We start from the raw sequence: 7,432 nt of genomic DNA on the forward strand, positions 1-7,432 counted from the left end.
CTCACAGTTAATCCTGATGCTGTGGTTCCAAGGACTGCTTTTTGAGTAGCTCTTTGTTCTATAAGAGTATTTCTTCATTGTGCGCGTGGCTCACTCACATCCAAATCACCTGGAGTGCCCCACATCGGACCCACTGAATCAGACTATTGGGGAGAGGGAACCAGGAATCTAATGATAATATTTAAAGTAATTTTTATCTACACTAACATATGAAAATTCTAAACCAGTGTTTATCATACTTTGCCGTACATTATATTCACCTGGCGATGTTTAAAAACTTCTGATACCTTGCTTCTACCTATAGATACTGTGATTTAATTAGTATGAGGTGCAATCAGGGCATCAGGAGTTATAAAATTTCCCCAGGTGATACTAATGTGCAGCAAAATTTGGGAACCACTGCTCTAAACAATATTTAAATCAAGCATCTGGGAAATAAAATTAGAACTTTGTTAAAGAGACTTGTTTGTTATAATAGCCAAGCAAGATGAAAAATCCCCAAGGTATCTCAGAATTCAGGTTTGGAATGAATTAAAACTATGTCACGCCTAAAATTGCCTTGTTTATTCAGTAATTAAGAAAATAAAAGTTCTCTTCATGAAGTAGAGAAGCCTCATTCTTAAAAGAAATACGTATTTATTGCTGGCATTTAATGAAATCAGCCTTTTACAGAACTTTATTACACTTTGTTTTAATTGGAATTTTAGTTGATCTTGAGCCTTTCTGACATGAATCGAAAAGTCAGCAAGGACAACTACAACATTGTCATGTGAGCCCCAGGATTTTACATTAATTCCCTTAATTTACTGATAGGGACATTCAAACCTTCCACTGATTCAGAGCAGGCAGAAAAAGTAAAGTACTGGATGATATTTTTTTAAAATGTGTGTGTGTGTGTGTGTGTGTGTGCGTGTGTGTTTTAGCAGCATGAGAGTGTAATACTTAGATCTCAGGAGGAATTTCCTGTCTCCAAACATAATGAAACATTTGAACAACTTACAAAAAGACATGTAAAATCTTGTATTTATGTAGAATTCCTTTTAAATTATTATTTCATTAAAATTAACTATTTTTTAAAAAAGAGGGATTTGCATGTTTTCTATTTGGAGGAAGTGAAGTGGAACAAATAACCTTTGGGTCCAGTTGATTTCCTACAAATCCATATTTCTGTAGGCTCTATCTTCTCCCCTTTGGGTATTCAGGAGTTCTTTTTACCCCTTCCCATATTCACCCAAGCAGTTGCAGTGCTTCTAGAAATGCTGCCTCTCTCTACCTTTCAGTAATTCCTCATGTTTCAAAGTTCAGAAAATTTTGCTGGTGTAGATATAGACAGAGATAGATAGGGATTCTCTCTCTCTCTCTTTAATTACTTGATTAAAATAATATAATGGAATCTTAATGATTGTAATAGCTATATCTAGTACCTTAGAGAAAAATAAATTCCTGAACTAAAATCAGGAAAATCAAGAGACATAATGTATAGCATTAAAATAGCTAAGGATATACAGACTATCATTATAAATAGCTTTTGATGATGGACTCATGAAAATCTTTCACTTATCTAATAAGATAGCCTTGGAGACCTAAGAAAAGAAACTTTTAAAACTGAATAAAAACAAAAAACAAAAACGGACAGAAAAATGCAACATTGCCTTCTTGGAAAAATTTTTATTAACTATTGTTAGGGAACCATTGACTGAAACCACCCACCTTGGCAAGGCACAATGATAACCACTTGCCTCAGTTGTCTCAGAGCAGGAGGTCCTGATAAGGAACATGGTACTGCTGCCATGAATTTGGGGGGGGCCAAAAGAGGGAGAAGATGACAAACCACCCAGAATCCTTTGCACTGGAATCCATCTTGGCTGAGAGATGCACATGCCACCAAGAAGGACCCTGAGTCAGACTATGGGCCAAGCAATATGATTGGCCAGAGACAACCAGGAAACTAACCCTATTACCATAAAACCAGAGACTGCGAGCCACATGGCAGAGCAGTTCTCCTGGGTTCCCTTACCCTACTGCTCTCTGCCGGTGGGGGGAACCCTTCCCAATAAAGTCTCTTGCTTTGTCAGCATGTGTGTCTCCTTGGGCAATTCATTTCTGAGTGTTAGACAAGAGCCCACTCTCAGGCCCTGAAAGGGGTCCCCCTTCCTGCCACGTTATGCTGAGAATGAATTTGGAGTGAGAAAATTTTACCTTGTTCAAAATCAGGGACCAGTCTTTAATATGGCAAAAGCATAAGAGAAGTTTTTAGAAAATATTTAATTTGGTGGTCTCATGTGGATTCCATGAGTCATTATATCTAGCAAAGCAAGAAATCTGAGAGCAGAAAAGGTTGACTGAATATGAAATAGATGATTGAATTAAAAACTCAATGGATATACTTACCTGTTGGGGGAGATAACATGATCATGAAGGTGGTTTTCCCCGAGTGAGTCTTAACCATTGCACTCTGGATGTGCTGACCCCTGCAATTTCCCCAAATGTGGGAAACTCGACTGCATAATTTGTGGTAGTGGAGGACTGCATTCGCGCTTTCCCCTCGTGTTTAAAAAACAAACAAACAAACAAAAACAATGGAGGGGGTAAACACAGACAGAAAATGAAATAAAAAAGGTAAAATCTATATATCTATAAATATAGAGATATATATACATATAGATGTATCTAGATATAGATATATAGACATATTTACTAGCTTGAGCAAATCTCCCAGAACTCAGAAAAAAAGTAAAAATAGATTAATATAAAGTGCAAAAACTGATGTGTTATGAATGACCATCAGCTAAAATAGTGGAGTAGGTAACTCCAAGGGGCGGTCCCTTCACAGAAACATTGAAAAATCAAGCAAAAACTGTGACAGTCAACTTTATCAGAACTCAGGAAACCAGTCAAAGAAAGATTTAAAGTAACAAAGTGAATGCTGAAGAAAAAGGTAACTTGTAAGTGGTAGAGAAACTGTGGCATTTTTACTTGCCTGAACCCCAACCCCACCCTGGCTCAGCAGTGGTCTTGTTCATTTCTGAGGGAGCAGGGGGAGTAGAGAGACCTTATTTATACAAAAAATTGTGTGTGTCTGTTCTGACTGCCGGAAGGAGACTGGCTGCAGGGCTGAGACAAGTGTATGCCTTTGTTTCTCAAATTATGAACATTATTCCTGAGAGGAAAGCAGAAGGCATTCTTCCAAAACTTTGTAAGACAAGCACCTAAGCCAAAACTCTGGGGGTGGGATGGGTGGGGTGGTTCATTTGAGACAAACATGATGTGCCTGAATCCTGGGAGGAAAAGCTAGGGATAGAGTCTTTGGGAAATTAAGGCATTCAAAAAGACTCAAGTATACTGGGGAATTTAGAAAGTCACATGCATGCCCAAGGCAGGCAACATGCTTAGAAAAATCTGAGAAGACCCTATGCTTTCACCTCTAGTGATCCTGATCCCTAGCCTCAGTGCAAGCAAGAAGGGAAAGCTAAGGCAGAGTTGTAAACTGCCTGGCTAATTTGAAGCAGTACTCCAGCACAGTGTGAGGAATTGGGAGGTTATTTCTCTCTCTCTTCCAAAACACTGAGCATCACTAAAGGAAAAGAGACTGCAGAGACCTCATGTGACAAAGAATAGAGACTACAGAAGTACTGGTGACCCTTGAACAATGAGGGTTTTAACTGTTATGGATCCACTGTGAATATTTTTCAATAGTAAATACTACAGTACTACATGGTCTCTGGTTGGTTGAATCCATGGATGTGGAGGAATCATGGATACAGAGGGTCCTCTATAAGTTATATGCAAATTAACCCCCACGTTTTTCAAGAATCAACTGTAGTTTAGAAAAATCATTAAACAAGAAAGAGCTACAACCCATATCAAGCAACAAAAACACCCTGAGGAGAGTAAAGAATCTGATTTCTAGAATTATATACATATTACACTATGCAAATGTCCATCTTTCAACAGCAATAACAAAATACAAAGCACATAAATAAACAAGAAATTATAGCCCATTCACTGAAGAAGTTAACAGAAATTGGCCCTGACAGAGCCCAGACATTTACTAGACAAAAGCTTTAAATCAACTATCATTAATATATGTGCTCAAAGAGTTAAAAGAAGCCAGGAGAACAATGTAAGAACAAACAGAGAATACCAATAAAGAGTTAAAATTTATAAAGGAACCCAAACAGAAATACTGGAGCTTAAAAGAATAATACCTGAAATGAAAAACTCACTACATTTTAATAATAGATTTGAGCAGGCTAAAGAAAGAACCAGTGAACTTGAGTATAGAACCTATATTCAATTGAAGTTATCTAATCTGAGGAGCAGAAAGAGAAAAGAATAAAGAAAAATGAGACTTGTGGGACACCATAAGCATACCAAAATATGCATTACAGTTATCCCAAGAGTGGAGAGAGAAAAAGGGCAGAAAGGATATTTTAAGAAATAATGGCCACAAAACTACCCAAAATTGACAAAAAAAGTGATGAATATACAAATTTAAGATATTCAATGAATTCCAAGAAGGACAAACTTAAAGACACCTACACACAAACATGTTATAATCAAATTGTTAAAAGCTAAAGACAAAGAGTGAATCTTGAAAGTAGCAAAAGAGAGCTGACTAATTATGTAAAAGTGGTCCTCAATAAAATTAACAGAGGTAGTGTTATTAGAAACCATGGGGGCCAGAAGGGAGAGAAATGGCATTTTTAAAGTGCTAAATGAAAAAACTGTCCACCAAGGAGTCCATACCTGGCAAAACTCTGCTGGCTTCAAAAATGAAGGATAAATTAAGACATTTCCAGATAAACAAATGCTGAGGAAGTTTGTCCCTAATAGACCTACCCTGTGAGAAATGCTGAAGGGAGTCTTTCAAGCTGAGAAAAAATGTCACTAGACAGTAATTGGAAACCATGGAGAAAAAAGCACTCCCATAAAAATAACTATATAGGTAAATGTAAAAAGCAGTGTTATTGTATTTTTGACTTCTAACTTCTCTTTTATTTCCTATGTGATAAAAGACAAGTACATAAAATGATAATTATATATCTATGTTAATTAACATACAATGTATAAAGATATAATTTGTGAAAATAAGCAACATAAAGGGATGGGTGATGGTAAGAACAGAGTTTTGCATGTTATTGACATTTAGGTGATATGAATTCAAACTAGAGTTTTATAATTTAAGATGTTAATTGTAATCCTTATGATCATGACTAAGAACATATCTAAAAAAATATACATTAAGTGAATAAGAGAATCAAAATGGAACACGAAAAAGAATTAAACACCAAAGAATACAGTAAAGAATACAGAAATAGGGAACAAAAAAATATAACAGATAAACGGCAAAAGTAAATCATTCCTTGTAGAAAAATAATTTAAAAGTAAAAGAATTAAACTCTTCAAACAAAAGGCAAAGTTTGGCGAATGAATTTAAAGACATGATCCAACTATATGCTGTCTTTGTAGAGACTCACTTTGGATCCAAGAACAGAAGTAGGTTGAAAGTGAAAGGATGGAATATTATATTCCATGCAAATAGCAACCAAAAAAGACCTGGAATGATTATATTAATATCAGTCAAAATAGACTTTAAGTCAAAAACTGTTACTAGAAACAAAAGAGGACTTCTGGTTTCTGGTCCAGCATGTAACATGCTTGGAAGTTGTCCCTCTATCTCAGTAAGAAAGTAAAAAGCTGAATAAATTGAAAAATCAACAACTCTTGTAAGATCCATCAAAGAAGTGAGTTCACAGGGCAAACCAATGTCTCCAAATTTGGAGAGACAGACAAGTGAATACAGATTTTCACAGCTTACTGGAGCAGAAACCCCTGAGCAGAAACCTCTGCAAGAACCAGTACTGGGTAGTAAAACCTGAACTATAATTGATGAATTGTAAGAGGCACAGAGTGGACAAGTCTGAGAGGTAAAAATTCCAAGGCTACCCAGTCATAGGGGGACTCTTACACTTTTGTGAGTTTTAACTCCAGGAGCGCAACAGCATTCTCACAAAAAATATTATAAAAAAGCCCTTTGTGCTTCCAGCAGGACAAGGGGAAATGAGCCACTTTGAAATGTGCAGAATATTCTATCATTAACCAGGACGGCCCTCAAGAGAAAATTTATCAGAAACTAAATTAGTTGGGATTTATCCAAGCTTAACTGACTGGAGGAAGGGAAATACCCAACTCCAGCTCACTCTAGCCTTCCATGTGGGGGAAGGGAAATATCAAACTCCAGCCTTTTCTAGCCATTCTACGCTACCTACAGAAGTTAAAAACTGAGAAGTGCTTGTGAAGTCCACAGTACAATGGCATAGGCTCTCTAAAAGACTGAGACCTAGTCGTAGGGCTATAGAATACTTCTCCTCCCCCACACCTTACCATCACATAACTAACATTACTAAATGCCTATTTCCTGTGTTCATTTTACCTCATACATTATGTCTGGCTATCAAGAAAAAAATTGCAAAGCATATTAAAAGGTAAAAAAACACAGTTTGAAGAGACAGAGCAGCTTTCAGAACTAGACTCAAATGTGGTAGGGATGTTGGAGTTATCAGACTGGAAATTTAAAACAACTATCATTAATATGCTAAGAGCTCTGATAAATGATAAGGGAGAAAGGAGGGCATTATATATTGATGATAGGGTCAGTTCATCAAGAATATACAACAATTATAACATATGAGTAGCAAACAAAAGGCCCCAAATATATGAAGCAAACATTGACAACATTAAAGAGAAGAACAGACAACTCTAAAATAATAGTTGAAACTTCCATACTCCACTTTCAGTAATGGATAGAAAATCTAAAGAGTAGATCAGTAAGGAAATATAGAACTTGAACAACACTATAAACTGACTAGACCTAACAGACATATAGAATACTTGACTCAAAAGAGCAGAATACACATTATTCTCAAGTACACAAGGAATATTCTCCAGTATAAACCATATATTATACAACAAAATGTCTCAGTATGTTTAAAAAGATTGAAATCATACAAAGTATCTTTTCTGACCAAAATGGAATGAAGCTAAAAATCAATAACAGAAATAAATTCACTAATATGTAGAAATTAAATGATATATTCTTAAACAACCAATAGGCTAAAGAAGAAATCACAGTGAAATTTGAAATCTAACTTTGAAATAAATGAAAATGAAAACACAGCATACTAAAATTATGGAATACAGTGAAGGCAGTACTCAAAGGGAAATTTACAGATTAAATGCCTACATTAAAAAATAAGAAAGTTCTCAAATTAATAGCCTCACTTTATATTTAAGGAACTAGAAAAAAGAATAGTAAACTAAACCCAAAGCTAGCAAAAGGAGAGACAAAGTTAGAAATTAATGAAATAGAAAAACAATAGAGAGATTTAATGAAATCAAAGTTTGGTTTTTTGAAAATATCAACAAAATT

At 35.6% G+C, this 7,432-nt stretch overlaps 1 non-coding gene across 1 annotated transcript; it reads left to right on the forward strand.

The window, feature by feature from the left end:
• Positions 1–2,383: 2,383 nt before the first annotated feature.
• Positions 2,384–2,547, forward strand: LOC133074829 (U1 spliceosomal RNA). The gene has a single exon (XR_009697237.1). It is a non-coding gene; the product is annotated as a U1 spliceosomal RNA (small nuclear RNA).
• Positions 2,548–7,432: the final 4,885 nt, after the last annotated feature.

The sequence above is a fragment of the Eubalaena glacialis genome, chromosome 14, assembly GCF_028564815.1.
Source record: "Eubalaena glacialis isolate mEubGla1 chromosome 14, mEubGla1.1.hap2.+ XY, whole genome shotgun sequence".
Classification (NCBI taxonomy): Eukaryota; Metazoa; Chordata; class Mammalia; order Artiodactyla; family Balaenidae; genus Eubalaena; species Eubalaena glacialis.